At 45.5% G+C, this 19,513-nt stretch overlaps 1 pseudogene; it reads left to right on the top strand.

Moving 5' to 3' along the window:
• Positions 1-3,099: 3,099 nt before the first annotated feature.
• LOC102568771 (myosin-3-like) overlaps positions 3,100-19,513 on the top strand; it is a 39,180-nt pseudogene continuing 22,766 nt past the window's right edge.

Raw genomic sequence — 19,513 nt, 5'->3', positions numbered from 1 at the left:
CCCTGGCACACCGGGAACCGCCATGTAGAGAATGCTAACGATCTATGGGCGCATATCGCTTACCACCAGGCGGTAGAAGGGGAGGAAAGAAGTATTGATGGTTACTTCTCTGTAAAAAGAGAAGAGGCCGTAGTGAAGGAATGGAGAACAAAGCTATCCCTTGGGGAGTTTGGATGCATAATGGGGAGCGACCGGGTTTATTATCGGCCCCTGGAGGAAACATCAACCATATCCCTAGCCGGGGTGAAAGCGTGGAAAGCAGAAAAGCTGACCCCTGCTCAGGAGTTCGCCCAATGCACCCGATACTTAAAGGAGGGGGGGGGAACCCACTCCCACGGACTGATTCAACTGTCTGGATTTGGTGCCTGAGTCGCGGGGCCATGAGCTCCTTGTTCAGCTACGGGAGGATTTGGAAACTAAGGGCCGTCACAAGCCGAAGTGGGGTCTAATTAAATGGAAAAAGGGAAAGATGATAAATGTGCTGTTCTGTGGAGTAATGGGCCTACTAAGGGAATACGCGAATTTGGAGGCTCAGATGCATACTGCAGGTAAGGAGTCGCTGGAGCGAACAGCAAAGGGCTCCGGAGCAGCGTTTATTAACAGTGCCAGCCGCATGATGCTGTTAGCAGAAAATGGCGCTGAAAGAAGCACGAGCCATCTGGGGAACCTGGAAAAGAGGGGTGGAGTTTCGGAAGACCCGGCGGGGATCCCCCTAGTGACTCCACCTCCTGAGGTGACATCCTTCCCAACGGCCACGCCTCCTTACCACGGGGAGGGGGCAATGGGAGGAGGGATATACCCAACGCTCCCAGATACAGAATTTAACCCTTTCTCTGCCGCAGCTCACCCGATAGCTGTGACGAAGCATGTTGGGGATGAAGAAGGTACCACGCATACCACTGTTATCTCTCACACACGCACCAGACCAGAGATACAAGAGCTTTGCAAAGAATCTAAAATAAGACCGGAAGAAACCTTGGCCATGTGGTTAGGAAGACTGATAGTGGAATTTGGATCTGACACTCTGGATAAGGAAGAAGCGAGTGGTTTGACACGACAAGCGGCGTGGAGCGGAGGGCGCGCTACTGATTTGAATGTGGTCACGGACAGTGCCCACTGGCCCATCCCACTCCCGGCGTGTGTGGTGGGACAGGTAACCCACAAATTTCACACCTGGCACGAGGGTTGCCCGAAGAAGGCTACTGCAGAACAACTTCTTCTGGCTATAGTTGGAGTGTCGTATCTCTCATGGAGCCTGAGAACAAATCCAATGGGACTAATGGCAGTCCAGTGTAAAGAGAGATGGGCTCATCGTCACCTATCGGACCCTGGGGCAATTCCAACGCCCTTGGAAGCTATAGATGCCTGCGTGGAGGTGTACGGAGGAGCAAATGCTGTTACGAATGTCCGACTCTTCTTGAACCCGATGGCAGGTCAACCAGTGGGAAATCTTTTAGGCCATCTCCCACGATTGCAGGCACTCATCAAGCAAGGTGAGGAAGCTTCTAATGACACAAGGGATCAACCTTCAGCATACCTAGCTGCAACATTGAGGCCTAGGCGTCAAGGGTATACCCCTCGGCGAGAGCCATGGGGGTCACCTCCAAGGACCCCAAAAGAAAGAACCTCAAAGGAAAGAACTCTGAAAGAAAGAACTATGTTCGGATTTCTTCTCGCTTACTCCAGACTAACAAAGGCTCAATTGAGACTTTTGGGAGACAAGGCCCAGGCCAGTATGGCTGAAACATTGGGATTTAATTTCTTGGACTCACCAAAAAACGACTGACGGCTGTCGGCTCCGCCAGCGGCCTTCACCAATTCAAACCCGATCCTACTGATTCTCGTCCATACACTGAACTCACTGTTTACAACCCTACCGATCCAGATGACCAACAACAGGTATTCTTCCTTCTCGATACTGGAGTGCAGACCAATGTGATTACCTCAATGATACCTCATCAAAAGACCACCAAGACGATCAAGGTACAAGGGCTTAACGCTATCGCCATCACAACGAAGGTCAAGTTTTGGGTCCAGGATCACCAATATCCCCTAGAGGCTGTTCTAGGGGGCATCAACATTTTAGGAATCCCAGGGATAAAAACGCTTGACCTCAGGGAACAAGTGCTACAGGCATTACCCGTAATTATCCCAGAGCAGGAGTGGCATCAACCAACGCTTCGTGACACTTCCACCTGGCGATATTGGCCAATCCCAACTAAGGATTCTCTAAAACAGTCCCTTACTGACCTTCTGCAGCGACTCGAGCGATGAGGCTGTATTAAGACCGTAACAGCCAGCACCTACCTATCATCAGGATGGGGAGTTGCGAAACCTGGGAAGCCTAATGAAGCCCGGTTGGTTGTGGACTATAGAGAAGTCAACAAAAGGTGTCAGGTACTTCAACAACCTAATCCATCAACGCTGCCACAGTGTATGTTTGAGATGGCACAGTTCCAGCAAAGACAGTGGGTTGGAGTCACATTGGATCTGAAAAATATGTTCTTTTCCATCTCAATAACTGACCTGGAAGGAATACTAAATATGTGTATTGATGACATCATGTACAGGTGGACAGTTTGTCCGCAAGGATATCGCAACGCTCCATCGTTAGCCACTGGTGCCATGAATAACACCCTGAAGAATTTTCAAGCCTTGCACTCTCTTCCCCCAGAAAAAGAATTAAAAATTTGGAGTTATGTTGATGATATTGCCATCATGGGTCGCGATAGCTCTGTAGTTGCCAGTGTAGTAAACCAACTAGTTGCTCACCTTCAAAGTGAGGGATGGACAATCAACGAGGAAAAGTCAAGCCTACATCCAGTACATGACATTACGTTCCTTGGCACTCGATACATCGGTTCCATCCGCCATGGAGTCTCGCATGAGGGTCCTAACATTGATCCGCTAAAAACATTCCACCCTGTCACTAAGAGGCATTTTCAACAGCTTTTGGGTCATTTAAATTGGTATCGACATTATGTTGAACCCAGTGATTTGGCACTCCTCACTAAATTACAACGACAGATTCATGACAAGTCCCGAAAGTCCACGCCTTGGACGGCAAAGGATCAGCAGAATCTGCTTCGCCTGCTAACCATGGTTAAAGGTACGCAACTCCATGCTATCGATCTGGGTGAGTCACTAACCGTAACCCTTGGATTCACCACCAATCATGTGTGGGCTGTCGTGCACAACCCCCGCGATGAGCTAGTATATATGGCCCATAAGACACTTCAAGCGGCACAACATCGATATGGAGCTATAGGAAAGATTCTCCTAGCCGAACAACTGGTGGAGCCATTAGCAAGGGGGCATGGGAGGTTACGCGCTCCTGATGCCACACTGTTACCCTTGCTGGATGCGGGAAGAATCGACCCACATTTTCAAGGGGAGTCTAAGACCTGGAATACGCTAGTACTTACCCACCATTATAATTGGCATTGTTGGAAGTTGGAAGACACGGTACCTGATCCAAGCCCAGGAGATGAGGAAATGGTTCCTACACTATATGGAACTTCAGCCCCAGCGTGGATGGCCTTGGACGGAACCTCCCGACATGGTGGAGGCTATGGATATTATTGCAAAGCTTGTAACGATAAGGAAATTTTTCAAGCTGACCCAGATGATAATTCGTCCCAAAAATTTGAATTATTAGGATTCCTTAAGGTACTGGAGCATTGTCTGACACATCATGATGATACGCTCCCCGTTCCAATTATCGCCATTGATTCGCAGTATATCTATAAAATTCTTACTGGTATAGCTTTTCCCTCCAAAAATTTGAATGATTGGTAGGATATTTGGGAAACGTTAACTAAATTTGTGCGCCTTCCGTTGATTAGGCACACTAAGTCCCATCGTCCAGATACTGATCTAGTGCATGAGGTAATTGATAAGCTCTTGGAGGATCCACTCCAGACCGACATAGCCTTGCCTGTCACATCTACCACTAGTCCTGAAGTAAATCCATTTCTCGCGTGGCTTCACGAAAATTGGGGTCACCCAGGACCACGGGCTTGTCATCAACGTTGGTGCCGAACCATTACAGAGCCGGCCTCATATGGAGCCCGGCGGGATTGGGAAAAGGTAGCTCAGGCCTGTGAGACATCTGCTAAAGAGAAGTGTCATAAAACCAAGCATCATATAGGAGCTTTCGATTCTTCACAGTTTCAGGCAGGAAAAGTTTGGCAGGTAGATTTACTGGGACCCCTCCCAGGGTCTAAACTGCCAAATAAAGGACTAGTTGTGGTTGATTTGGGGACCAGGCAGTTGCAGGTTATTCCCTTAAGGAAAAGCAATGCCAATGCTGTGATTGCTGCCTTGACTGCTGTGTTTGCCACCTGGCAGCCTCCTCATGAAATCCAGTCTGATGAAGGACCTCCATTTAACTCTAATGCTCTGGATAAATTTGCTCGTCTTCATAATGTAACATGGCATCTTCATCTGCCGTACCACCCGCAGTCCAACGGCGTTGTGGAGAGACACATAGGTCTATACAAGGAGCAGCTTCGCCTTAGAGGAGGAGGGATGTTTAAAAATTGGACTAAATTTAATCACGATGTCCTTATTTCACTAAACACTGCTAAACCATTATGGGATGAAGCTGATGTCTGGAAACCCCCACCTTGGGAGCCCAAGTTCCAACCTGACGTGTTAGTGTGGATTTCAATACCTCACCCTCATCAGTCTCATCCACAAGTTCACAGAGGGACAGTTCAATGGCCGGGACAATATCCCAATACCTATTCTGTCCAATTGGAAGAGAAGCCTGATTGTCCTCCTATTATCGTTCATCACAACTGGATGACTCGCCGTTACGACGTTCACCCAGTATCCTTACAGTGAAACCAATTACGATTCTTTTTGTTTTGTTTTGTCTTGTTATTCTGTTTTCTTCACAGGTTTGACCCCAGCAAAAGCGGTAGTCCACAACTACCTGATTATGAGACCAGACTGCAGTCCATTCGAAGCCAAAGAGTGATGGTTGTGAGGGAGGCACTGAGACGGCACACGCCCATTGGCTCAGGACTTGTTATGACACTATTTTCATTTGTTAAGTGTTTACTGACATTGTCTGTTATGGGAGAAGACGGACCGAAGCAGATGTTCTCCAATCAGACGATGATCAACAGTTGTTGTTATGTGTTCAAGTTATTTGTTTATGTATTTAGATATATATATAGATATAGATATTGGTTGTGAAGGCTTTGCCAAGTCAGTGAATCCTCTAACAAAGATGCTGTATGATGTGCTCATGTGTCGAAAGTTCCAGTTGTGCCGTCGGCAAGGGGGCATGTCATAACCCAGTGATTTTGGTGCCTCGGCACTATGGAGTTTTCTTGTCACATGAGAGCCTCTTGCACAGCGAGGGTTTTTGCTGCATAAAGAACCCGCGTGCAGGAGAGAGTTCCCGCCAATTTGCAGCTGTCTTTGCAGGATGCATTCTCCCTTTGCAGCACAGAAATGCACGATGCAGGGAGTTCCCGCTATTCGAGTGCGGGTTTGTGTCCCGCTATTGGCTAGTGCTGGGTTGTTCACACGTGGCGGCCGGTAATTGGCTTGCTGGCCGTTTAAAAATTAGTGCGACTTCCGCTCAAGTCGAAGAGCTTTGAGCATGCTGCAGAGTGCCTCTAAAGAGATCTGACTTGCGGCTAGCTGGTCGATAGACTGATCACGTATCGATCCTTCTTCCCGTCGCCGAACGCAATCCCAGACGTACCCTTTTCCCACCGGCTTGAGTTATGGACGGATTTGCTGGCTTTGGCCTCGCCAGCTGGAGCAACTCACATTGTTGTCCAGATGACTGAACCGTTTCTGTCGCAGCCACCCGCGACGTAAGTAAAGTTTTTTACAACCATTAAACCTCGTCTGCCTCTCCATTCACCAGCCCGCCCTGACGAACGAGCAATTTCTGAATCACCTCGGGTCGGTTCAGCCCAGCCGAGACACCTACATACATAAATTAATAACTGGGTAGTTAAGGTACTCTTCAGGGGAACAACTACATAAGATACTTTACTGCACAGTTGATTAATCTACTGCTCAGTAAAGCATCACCATCTACACATGTAAATTAGTCTACTGCATGGTTGGCTACTACATATAGATACAGGTAGTAGATTACCTGTGCAGTAGCAACTGAGCAGTAGCACACATGTAGACAGCTGACTGGGAGCAAATTGCTCTTGGTCAGCTCAGGAGGCAGAGGTGAGAAAGCTGTCCCCTTCCCTGGGCACCTGCCTCCCTGTCCTTTGCCCCTGTTGGCAAAGCAGGGCACAGGGCTGGGAAACTATCCCTTCCCCCAGCAGCTGTGTCCCAGTCCCATGTCCTGATATGCTGTTTTGGCCAAGGGGCCGGGAGGCAGCTGCCCTGGAAGGAGGACAGCTCCCCCTGCCCCCTGGGACCCAGGCCTAACCCCGGTGCCTCCTGCTAGCTCAGGATGACACCCAGGGGATCCTGGAGCTTCCCTCAGCTGCTGTAGCAGGGCAGAGCAGAGCAGAACCTGCAATGAACTGCTTCCATAGGGAGCAAATTTGCTCCCAGTGGGTGCACGTGTAGATGCAGTCCCGGAGAAATCTGTGCAGTAAGCTTATAGAGCATTAATAGCACATGTAGACATCCCCAGGATGTGGGAAATGTAGGTGTTAGATTTGTTGTAGGTATAGAATTTTTCACAACCTGGCTGTGTGCTCTGACAATTAAGCTTTGGTATAAGAGGTTGGGAGCAGCACTACTTTGTCCAGTGGGTGTTTTATAAAGGAAAGGGACAATCTGCATTTTATTAGGGGTCTGATTCTGCTGGCATATGTTAGCATACTCATACAACATCTACTGGATTTTGCCCTTTAGAGGACTTAGGCAGAGTAGTGCCTAATCCCTGGTTCCAAGTCAATCTCAGGTGGGTGACAGACATGTAGTGCTGAGACCACATCTGTTCTGGGCACACACAGGAGCTGATGTTTAGGTACTAAGGAACTTTTAGATTAAATTATTAAGCATTTTTGGCAGTTAGGTGGGCAATAAAAAGGGTTTCTTAGATTGCTGTTTTGGATATAGGTACCAAAGCCTTTTTTTGAATCTGGCTCTTACACTCTCAGTTCTCCATTGATAAAATGGGGATAGTAGTCTTGCCTCTGCCTGATCCTACCATGGGAAGTTCTAAGGGTGTGTCAAGTGCTCAGACAGTAAAGAGGTGAGAGCTGTAGAGATGTTAGAAAACTCAGTGTAGTTGCTAGCAGTCTTGTTTGTTAAGTACTGTGTTTCTGTCCTTAATTTGACTTTATGCTAATTTAGGAAAATGACCATAACTTTGCTTCCCTTAACTGTAAAATGAGGTTATTAATTCTGATCTGGCTACTGCACTGGTCCTGGGAGGCCATGCTAGCTGCTTTATGTAAAGGGTGCTATGATTTTCAGAAAGCAAATGCAAGATAATTGCAAAGTACTATTAATATGAATTAAATAATACTCAGAGACCACTGAGAGGCTGCTGTGTTTGTTGCACTGTACCACTCACAGCTCTGTTCTTATGTCCTTTTCATCTCTGTACAATCTAGGAACATCTACATGTTTATTAATACACAGTGCTTACTGCACATTAAATTTAGTACTTGTATAATCAAGTTCGAAATTAATGCGTGGTAGACTGCAGTATGGTGCATTAGCATGATCACACACTTTTTGTGCATCAGTAAACTAATACTACTGCACATTACCGTATTAGCACAGTTTTTGCCATCTATGCTAATGCACAGTAGAATTAGTTTACTGTACATTAAATGTCTCGCGTAGATGGCCCTCTGAAATTGAAACTCAAATGGTAGTTAGGTAGTCAAAAAATCAACTGTGCACCTTTATTTTCTTCTGTTCTGATACCTTTGAATTTTCATTTTTATTCCCTACTCATTCTCAGTACAGGAGTCCAATTTTGAGTGCATGGTGTTTGGTGCAGGAAAAAAGGGCATGAGGACACCAATGGTAGAGGCAGGAGTGAGGATGTGTTTGCATAAAGCAGTGCCCCCCCCCCCCCCCCCACCAGTGCACACTGATAGAACTGAACTGGTGGGGTTGTAAGGAGTCTTCTTAACAGCCTGCCCTACTGATGTCATTGCCAACCCCAACATGGCTGTGTGTCTGTACATGTAAGCAGAATTCACTTCCAAGTACTGGGCTGGATTCAGAGGACACACTATAGCAGCATTGTCACTGTCAGAGTGCAGAAGCTTTTCTGACATAGCTTCATTTATTTGCCTAAACCCATATTCTTTTGTCATTACTCAGCTTTTATGATTTAATAACAAGGCTGCTGTGATCACCTGTTATTGAGAACTCCATCCTTATTAGCACAGTTGCATTCCTGCATATTGCTTCTGTTCTTAAAGAAGGTGGCAAGTTGATAATGAACCTGATAGATAGAAAAATAAAGTGTTAATATTTAAAATTAGATTTGCAGTTTACTTTATCATTCAGGACCTAAAATCCATAGAGAGGCCATCTCCTGTGTGTAGCTGGGCATTGCTCCCTTTCCTTAGAAGATCTCTTGTTTTGTCTCATTTTTTTCAGCAACACGCTTCCCTCTCTTGTTCTTTTGCCAAACTGTACAGAGGTAGGGATTTTATATAACTTCATAGCCCAGAATTGTAAATTGGCTTTTAATTGTCATCTTTACTGTGCCAGAGCCTAATTCTGCAGCCACTCTTGACAGGTGAGCAGCTTTCCATACAGAAGCATGCTCACTGATTGCCAAGGGAATACTTATGGATGTACATGCTGGCAGGTGGGTCCCACAGAAGTAGTTCTCGTCTGTGCAGCTATTTCTCAATAATCTAAGCAACAGCAAGCCCTTGTATAGTGCATGGAGATATGTTCACAACTACTTCAAGCTTTGATTCACATGAGGACGCTGACATTAAATGGCAATGGCATGTTCTCAAGATCAAGGACCTATGGGCACATTACAGTTTGGTCCCATGGCAAGTTACTAAAATTGGAAAAATAGTTACAGAACCTTGTCATTTCTATATATACATTTTATGACAAAAAAGTGAGCATGGAATTGTTGAGCAAGCTGAAGTGTCCGCCCTTGCCTTCCAAATATAGAGAAGGGGCTGAGTGAACAGAAGCATCTCAAGTTATAAAAGCTAGCACGGAAGGAAGTTTTGTTGGTGTCTAGTTCTGGTTTGAGGAAGGTTGGCTCATCCATCTCTCTTTCCACACCTGCACCATCCTTCTCTTCTGTGACTTACTGACACAAACTAACTTAGGTGTGTAAAGCTTGCTGCTGTGTGCACTGCAACGCAGCTTCTGATTTTTAGCAGGTTGTGAAGTATTTGTCATGGTCACAGAGCTTGGAGATAGAATCACTATTAATTCCCAGTTAATCAGTACTCTGAGGTAGGGGGATTTGTCATCACAGTGTATTTTGCAGGGAATGCAGCTGAAATTTCCATAAATAGCTGGCTTTTGGAGAGCCTGTGGCTGCCCTGGCCCTTAATCTTTCATGCTTTCTCTTTGCAGGTTAGAGAATTCATCCAGAGTTCCTTCCTTCCTTTCTGTCAGGCTTAACAAGGTGAGAATTAATGAGGTGAGAATTTAAGGAATGAAAATCAATCTCAAGTCCAAAGCCCCCAGTCAAGCCCAGCTGTTTTTGCTTTCTTTGTTTTGCACACATCTGGTAGTCCCATCTTTTATGCTCTTCTTCTGCACTACTCTGCAGGTCACAGTGCTTACCTCTGCTGGGCTCCCTTTGCTATGCTCTGCTTACCTCTGCTGTGCTTTCTTGCTTTCACTCACCTAGCTTTATAATAGAAATAAATGAACAAACGTGAATGAGTGCATAGAATAAAAAGAGAAACAGGCACAATGGCTGCAACTTCCTGCCATAATGAGATCATCACCCTAGTCTCCTCTTTAATATATTGCACCTTTCCAAGGAGCACTTCCATTCCCTATTGATCACAGGATTAGAGAGCCATAGCTTCTATTTATTGCTTATGTCATCCCCAGAAAAGAGTTGCAAGTATTCTCAACTGAATCTTTTCAACAGCTGGTCATTTTATGCAATAAAGTGATCTAGCAGCACTTCTGGAATGGAGGTAGGTGGGGCTCTGCCTGGCATTCAGCTTTGTTCTCACTGACTCAAAGGACCTAGCTAGTATACCTCCCATAGAAAAGAATTGCTCTGAGTTCAAGATCTGTTTTCAGCTGCCACCACGGATGCTGATATGGAGGTTTTTGGGGAAGCAGCTCCATTCCTGTGCAAGTCTGAGAAGGAGAGAATAGAAGCTCAGAACTAGTCATTCGATGCCAAGACATACTGCTATGTGATTGATCCCAAGGAGGAATATACAGGGAGACAGATTAAAAAGGGAAGATTAAGAGTAGCCAAGAAGGAAAGGTAACAGTGGAGACAGAGGACAGCTGGCTAAGTGAATAACTTTTGGACCATCTCCCTGTTCTGTTAGTTTTCATCTGGTTTCTTCTAGGGATGCAGGACTATAAGAACAGCTAGGCTGGCTCAGAGTAGGGGTCTGCTCAGCCCATCATCCTGCCTCTGATAGGAATCAGAGAAAAGTGAGGGAAACTGCCATATGCACGTTTGAGGTAGCCCATAGACTGCCTCTTCAAGAGAATTCCCTTGTGAGCCTGTCAAAGGTCAGTTTATTAGGCCTGTGCGAAGCAGTTAGTATTTGCTTCAGATTTGGATTTGACCGATTTGGGGGACAGTGATTCGATTCTATGATTCGAATCACTGTCCTGAATCAATTTGGTTGAATCTGATTCAGAGATTGGGCTGCTGCCAAATTTCTGAATCTCTGAATCACACAGGCCCATCCCCTGCCTGATCTCCAAGCCCCAGCAATGGCTGCCCTGCCTGGCCCAGCTCCCTGCACTTTGGAAAAAAAGAAGCCCTAAGTCACCGGCTGCTGCCAGGCGGGGGTGGTGATCACCACTGCTTCCCACTGCCCCACACCATGTGGGGGGCTCTTCCACAAGCCCCCCTGACCCCCCGCCACTGTCCCAGTCCCTCCATGGCTGCCCCGCCCGCCCAAGCTCTGGCCCTTTAAGAACCCCCCGCCCCACCCAAACCTCACACTCAAGGTTAAATCCTATTGCACTTGACAAACTTAAATTTAGGGCCTGGTATAAATTGCGATTTGCTGAAAAGCTTATGCCCTCCCTTCCCCAGGTAAGGGAGAGGCTATTTGTTCCTCTGGGCAGAAAAATGGGGCTGCCAGGGGTTGGGGGAAAGAACACACATGCAGAGGGTCAAACAGCCCCTCTTCTACCTGGTGCCAGGGCCATCTTCCAAGGTAGCCCCCAGGTGCCCCTAACACTCTGTGCCCCAGTTTTCTGACCCAGAGGAGCAAGAACCCCGCCCCCCCCTTTGCCACCCAGGGGGTCAGGGCATAGGCTTTTCAACAGTGATCAGAGGCCTTGGCCTCTGCTGCTGCAATTAAACCTGGCCCTAAATTTGACCCCTCAGCCTATGCACACATGCTTACTCATCCATGCTGCAGAGGTAATTAAATTAGAAACTGTACCAAAGTGTCAAAAATGATACTTACGTGGCTAGAAAATGGCCATTTAGATGCACTAAAGGAAATCAAATTCTGCCCTTGTTGAGTTGGAAACCCATTTTCAAAGCATCCTGAAGTGACCAAATTCCTAACCCAGTTTTGAAAATAGGAGTTAGAGTCCTGTCTTACACGGGGGCTTTTGGAGACTTATGAAAACATTGGGGCAGAATCAATTCAATAGGACTTCAGGTGAACTGCTTTTTGGCCTGGTCATGTTAGCCAGCTCAAGTAATTTAAGAGCCATGTTTTAAAAAATTTATTTTGCTAAAAGTAGTGTGAGAAACTCTCTGGGGCAGTTTATATTGAGCCTGAATCTAGGTAAGGCCTTAGGATGCTCTCTATTCCAGACTGTTTTTCTGCACAGTCCCAACTCCTTGCCAGGGTCACAGAGATATATGCAATGTTCATACATTTAAAAGCCTGCCTCTATTGCCAGTTACAAACACAGTCTCAGTGGCTAGAGAAGAATGGTCCTTAACTGTTTTCTGTCCTATGGCTTAATCTTTTGCTCAGTAGTGAATGACTACAAAATATTAATATGTTTCAACCAAGAATTTGATGTGGATATAATGCAATACGAATTGGAGACACTTATGTGCCCTCTGCACTGAACAGCCATATTTCTTGGTGTCTTGTTGCTGAATGTGCATTAAACAGTGACTTTTGCTGGCATGTATGTGAAAGTTAAGAGGTAGATAAACCATGGATAGCCAGCTTTAAGGATGAAACAACAAAAAATGCACTGGACCTATTGGGTGCCTATACATGTGCAGCGAGGCTCCTCTGATGCACTGTAAAAACAGTGTGCAGGAACAAAGTCTGCTGGAGTATGGTAATTACCATGCTCTAGCAGACTCCATTGTCACGTGTATCCCCACCTCCCACGCTGAAATATGGCAATGAGGGCACTTTAACTAAAGCTCATTCAACTCCCCCCTTCCCCACTCCTGGAGCACGTACATAAATGCCCATTGATACTATTTGTTGTATGTACCTGGTAGAACCTACAGGCTTCAGCTCAGTGTTAATCCTTTACCCACTGTACTTCAGACAGTAACTGTCAAAGCTGATGATGTGTATGCCATGAACCCACCGAAGTCTGACAGAACTGAAGACATGGCCATGCTGACCCACCTTCATGAACCTGCTGTTCTGTATAATCTCAAGGACTGCTACAGCTCTTGGATGATTTATGTAAGTGCCATCTCAGTGAAAGGGAAAACTCCTATTACACTAGGGAGGGGAGTTCTAATGGCATTCCTATTCTTTTTTTATACAAACCTACTCAGGTCTCTTCTGTGTCACTGTCAATCCCTACAAGTGGCTCCCAGTGTACAACTCAGAGGTGGTCTTGGGTTAGAGGCAAAAAGCATCAAGAAGCCCCTCCCCACATCTTCTCCATCTCTGACAATGCCTATCAATTCATGTTAACTGGTGAGTATTTAACATTTAAGGGATGGTACACTTAAGATGTTACACTTAAACCATGCCGGAAATGCTGTCACTGCCAAAGGCAGCACTTCTGTCACCATCCCATTGCACATTAGCTGCTCGGGCTCCTAACCCTGTAGGCGAATTACTACACAAACTGGGCTGGAATTCTAGAGACTAATTTTTCTTAGTAGCAGGAAAAAACATACTCACCGACATATATTCATAAAGCTTCCAAACTGATTTCCCTGAAAAAATTCAAAACTTCATAAACCTGAATGCTCTAGGATGCCTAGCTTTAGGATGCCTGCTTTTCTGTCCATGTGAGCAGAGACATCATGTCATATTACAGTTATGCCACTGGCTTTTTCATACTTAAAATTCCCATCAGTGTTTTGGTAAAAATGGCAGTGTTCAAAACTGCAGTTCACTATCAGGCTAGGGACAGAAATTACACATAAACCAGAATAAGTGATCGAAAACTGGTTCAAATCTGTAACACAACAGAAGTTCAGTGTGCATAAACCACTTTCAAAATGGCCAAACTGATTGAAGATAAACCTAAATGGATGTAGTATCAGACTTACCTGATTTGGGTTAAATTGTTTATTTAACTTCTGTACCAGATCTCAGTAACAAGAAAAACTATTTACATAATATAGAAAAACTGGTCATCTGTAGAAAGGTACAGAACCAAGTCAATGATTGGTCTGAGTGAAAATGCAGATTTTGTATCATCATTCTCAGGGAATACATATTTACTCCTGGTTTGGTTTTGTAAGTTGAATGCTTCTGAAAGTGTCATAGAATCATAGAAAACTATGGTTGGAAGGGACCTCAGGAGGTCATCTAGTCCAGTCCCCAAATATGTCATCACAGCCAAGGCTTTGTTTAGTCAGGTCTTAAAAACCTCCAAGGATAGAGATTCCATAGCCTCTCCAGGTAACCTTTTCCAGTGTTTTACTACCCACCTAGTGAGAGAGGTTTTCCTAATATCTAACCTAAACTTCCCTTGCAGCAGCTTGAAGCCATTGCTCCTTGTTCTGTCATCTGCCACCACTGAGAACAGTCCAGCTCCATCCTCTTTTGAACTCTCCTTCAGATAGTTGAAGGCTGCTATTAAATCCCACCTCAGTCTTCTCTTCTCTAGACTAAACAAGCCAAGCTCTCTCAGCCTCTCCACAGAAGTCATGTGCACCAGCCGTCTAACCATTTTCATTGCCCTCTGCTGGACTTCCTCCAATTTGCCCACATCCTTTTTGTAGTGGGGAGGCCAAAACTGGACACAGTACTTCAGATGTGGCCTCACCGGTGCCAAATAGAGTGGACTAATCACTTCCCTAAATCTGCTGGCAACATTTCTTCCTATTAATGAAAGTCTAAAGAAAGTCATTTACCTGCAATAAAAGCTTGGAGGATTTCTGGCCATTTTTGTATGTAGCAGCTTCTCTAACTAAATAGAAGAGTCACAAACATGGCAAACCTGTATTGATCTCCTAGTCTGTCCTATTTTCTTGCTCTTCCTCTGATAGAACACTGCTGTGTGTCTGGGCTCACACCTATATACCCAATGCCCTTTCAGTTTAACCTGCAAGGTGTTCAGTTTTCTCCCTTGACTGATGCTAGATCACTAGTTAGCAGTGACTCAGAACTTGCCTCTTCAGCTAGAAGCATAACTGGGAATTTTGGTGCCCTGGACATGAGGAGGGAGGAAAGATACCAAGGCCTAGAGAATGGGTGGAGGGTTGCTGAGTGGTGGAAAGTCTTACTGGAGACCCAACAGGCCCTGCCTGCTGATGGGTTGGATCAGGGGATGTGGCAGCATGGTTTCACTCCCCCTTTGGCTGTGTGCCATATGTTCTCTGATCTCATTAGCATGTTAGCAGAGCTCCTACCTGAGGTTTGCACATGTCATGAGCTCTGAGTTCACACAGGGTCTGCCCAGAGCCCCTTCTTTCATGTAGCCCTGGAGCATAGGGGATGAGCACCACTGCTTTTCATCCTTCTTCTCTTCTCTCACTTACTCCTAGTTACACTAGTGTCAACTGCTTTCTGTGACTACCATTATTTTTGTTTCTTTGACAGATGATGAAAATCAGTCTATCCTGATCACATAAGTAGATACTTCATTCAGCTTCTTATAAGCAACATAATTTCATCAGCTAAAGCACAAAGTTTTTTGTTTGTTTGTTTTATGTTTACTTTTCCAGTGGGGAATTTGGTGCAGGAAAGACTGTGAATACGAAGGGTGTCATCCAGTTCTTTGCAACAATTGCAGCTAGTGGAGAAATGACCAAAAAAAGGAAACAAAGATGAAGGTAAGGGAATTGGCACTTAGCAGGTGAAAGGGCCAGTTTACAAGTGTGTAAACTTGTGACCACAAACTCTGCAACTAATATTCATAGTTTCATAGTTGGTAGGGTTGGAAGGGACCTGAGCACATCATCAAGTCCGACCCCCTGCCATGGGCAGGAAAAAATGCTGGGGTCAAACGACCCTGGCTAGGTGATTATCTAGCCTCCTTTTGAAGACCCCCAGGGTAGGAGCGAGCACCACTTCCCTTGGAAGTTGGTTCCAGATCCTAGCCGCCCTGACTGTGAAGTAGTGCCTCCTGATGTGTAGCCTGAACCTACTCTCAGTCAACTTATGGTTGTTATTCCTCATTACTCCTGGTAGTACTCGGGGGAATAGGGGCTTTCCCATTGCCTGCTGGTCCCCCTTGGCCAGTTTATAGGCGGCCACCAGATCCCCTCTCAGCCTCCTCTTGTGGAGGCTGAACAGGTTCAGGTCCCATAGCCTCTCCTCGTAGGGCTTGCCCTGCTGCCCCCTGATCATGCGAGTGGCCCTCCTCTGGATCCTCTCCATGTTGTCCACATCCCTCCTGAAGTGCGGCACCCAGAACTGGATGCAGTAGTCCAACTGTGGTCTGACCAGTGTCGCATAGAGGGGGAGGATCACCTCCTTGGACCTGCTTGTGATGCACCTGTGGATGCATGACAAGGTGCGGTTAGCCTTCCTGACTGCGTCCTCACGTTGGCGGCCCATGTTCATCTTGGAGTCAATAATGACACCAAGATCCTTTTCTGCCTTTGTGCTGATGAGAAGGGAGTTCCCCAGCCTGTAGGTCTGCTGCTGGTTCTTCCTCCCCAGGTGTAGTACCTGGCACTTGTCAGTATTGAATCCCACCCTGTTCTCATCTGCCCACCTTTGTAACCTGTCCAGATCTAGTTGCAGCCTGTCTCTCTCCTCCAGCGTACCCACTTCTCCCCACATCTTACTGTCGTCCGCGAATTTGAACAAGGTGCTTTTCACCCCCTCGTCCAAGTCGCTGATGAAGATGTTGAACAGTGCAGGCCCAAAGACCGAGCCCCGGGGAACCCAGCTGCCCACATCCCTTCAGGTTGAAAATGATCCATCCACCACCACTGTCTGGGTGCGGCCCTCCAGCCAATTTGTGACCCATCTGACCGTGTAGGCATCGACTCCACAGTTGCCTAATTTTTTAATGAGAATGGGGTGAGAGACAGTATTGAACACCCTTCCTAAAGTCCAGAAAGACTACGTCCACTGCGACACCTGCGTCCAAGGATTTTGTGACCTGGTGGTAGATGGCCACCAGGTTGGTCTAACAGGACCTGCCTCAAATGAACCCATGTTGGTTGCCCCTAAGCATAATCTCCCCTGCTGGTCTCTCACAGATATGCTCCTGGATAATTTTCTCAAAGAGCTTCCCCATGACCAAGGTAAGACTAACAGGCCTGTAGTTAGAGACCAGAACTGGGCTGTAAGCATGTAGTTAATTTTAATCCCTCTCAGAAAGCAAAAGTCTATCCAGATTGAAACTTATATCCATAGTATCTAAGTCAGGCTACAATTTGCAATCTGTACGTATCTTCCCATGTGCATATTATGTGATTTTTTTTTCCATATTTCTTCAATTATCTTTATAGGGGACACTTGAAGATCAAATCATCAGTGCCAACCCCTTACTGGAGGCCTTTGGTAATGCCAAGACTGAGGAATGACAACTCCTCACGCTTTGTAAGTTGAGCTTGTTGTGGTAAATCTAGTCAATCTTTTTTGTAGCCCCCCTCCCTCCATGTTATACTTATACTTCTGACTCTTTTCATGATTTCTAATGACAGACAAACTTCCAGATTTGAGACACCGGCTAAGATAAATATCTATATTGGCAAAACCTTCTTGCAGCTCACATTTTTCTGGACAGTTTATCAAATCAGTCCAAATGTATGGCTGATTCCATTTTACAATTATACATGCCATGGAATGATTTCTCTGTTTCACAGGGCTCACTCTATCAAGGGTTTCCGGTTGTCACCATTTAAATATCACCCTTTTGTTCTGCCCTCCATAAGCTGCATATTGCTTTCATTTTCAATCGTATTTGTATATTGAAAGTAATTCCTTCCTTTCCAAGTGGGCATGAAGGAAACTTACTTAAAGTAATAATTAACCTGTATGACTTGCAACAAGTCACAAAAAAAAAAAAAAAAAGAAATGAAATCAGATATAAAGTCTCTGTAGGGACTTGAAATAAATTTGTTGTACTGTATTGACCATTACCCTGACAAATAAAAAAAACAGATAAATTCATCCAAATTCATTTTGGTACCACTGGAAAGTTGGCCTCTGCTGATATTGGGGCCTGTGAGTAAATGAGTGGGGTTAAGATTGGGGTTTCTCCCTACAGTGTAGGGGTTTCTCCCTACAGTGTAGAGCAGCGAGAAAAAAATGAATGTGCATTTATATTGCAGATTTTCTGGAAAAATCAAGAGTTACTTTCCAGCTGAAGGCTGAAAGGAGTTATCACATCTTCTATCAGATTCTCTCCAATAAGAAACCCGAACTGATAGATAGGAACAATACTCAATTGTAGCAGTTTTATTGTTGGACCAGTGCAGAAAAGTTTATGGTTGAACTCTTTTAGCTCTCTGATAGATGTTTCAATGGAATTTAAAGGTGGTCAGAAATGTAGCTGACAGTCAGGATCATATTCAGAAGTGATACAAGGACTTGTATACAAATTTGCTTTAACTATGCAAATAATATGATTGTGAGCACCTTGAGGCAAGTACTTTGTCTTTTTATTCCATGTCTGCATAGCACCCAGTGCAATGGGTTCAGGAGTGGGGGTAGAAGGGGCTCCTAGGTGCTGTGGTGATAGCAATAATAATACAGTTAAAACAGTTAGTAATAATAAAGTGGAGATGCTTTGTATTCACAGTCTTTCCTGCACCAGATTCTCCACTGGAAAAGCAATAAGCAATAATAATATAGTTAAAGCAGTTAGTAATAATATAGTTAAAGCAGTATGAAACCCTTAGTATGAGCACAGTCATTTTTGGATAAAGGTACTTCATTCTGATTTATCATCTAGATAAGGGGAATCTAAAACCCTGAATTTTCAGCTTCCAAGGTGAGTGCCCTCAGCCAGAGCTGACCTGAGCAGGGTGCAGGGCCTGGGCCAAGTCAGCTCATGCAGGGCGCTGCCCCCACTCCAATCTGGGCCCCGGACCCAAAGAAGCTGTTGCCGCCACTACCACCAGCAGGGGGTGTGTGTGTGGGGGGGTAGTGACCGGTTGGACACAGAGCCATCGCTCTGCTTGGATCCACGCTGCTGCTGCTCTGCTCCACTCCATGAAGCCCCCAAAGTGCGGTGCCCAGGGTGGTCATCCCAATTTGCCCTGCCCCCCCCCACCCACCCCCCCCCCCCAGACAGCCCTGCCCTCAGCTGAGGAGGGAGGGGAAGGAAATGGAAGCTCTCTCCCATTTGTTTTGCTGCCAGTCTGCATGTTTACATCATTATCCCACTGCACATGACTACATGTCCAGGAACATAATTTCTCTGGTCATAAAAGTGTCAAAAAATGTCCTGCAGATGATCAAAATATAGCACTTACACGACAGGGAAAGAATAGAAATTCACTATATAAACGTGCAGATTCGAGCTAAGACTGTAACCTAAAAGACATTTCTTTGGAGAGAGCTTGCTCTCTGTCCACCCACAATGAAATGCAGCCCTTAGTTCATACCAAGGTATATGAATATATCAACTTTAGGAACTATCCTGAATTCTTCAGCTCTCTTAATGGAAGGCAGAGCATGAGAAGTTTCTTTTTGACTTGATGTTCCTGTAACAAGCAACTAATTTTTAGAGCTCAAAACAAGAAAAAAAAATTCTGTGAAAGCTTTTGCTGAGCATTTTTTCCAGTTTCTGTTGGTAATACCTGAAATTGTCCTGTCAGCTCTGTTAACCCTTTGCTTTGGATTTTAGAGATGCTTCTCATCACAACCAACCCATATGACTACCCATTCATCAGCCAGGGTGAGATCACAGTGCCAAGCATTGATGACACATAGCAACAGATGTGAGTAAAGCTAATGATGAAACATTGCTAAAAGCTAATGTCACTTTTATGCGCACAAGTGACATTTACATAGCTGTGTAGAGGCAATTTTTGACATGGTGGAATAGGATC

The sequence above is a fragment of the Alligator mississippiensis genome, chromosome 8 (assembly GCF_030867095.1).
Source record: "Alligator mississippiensis isolate rAllMis1 chromosome 8, rAllMis1, whole genome shotgun sequence".
In the NCBI taxonomy this organism is placed as follows: Eukaryota; Metazoa; Chordata; order Crocodylia; family Alligatoridae; genus Alligator; species Alligator mississippiensis.
Note: the sequence above shows the minus strand (reverse complement) of the source record. Positions and strands in the feature narration are given on the sequence as shown.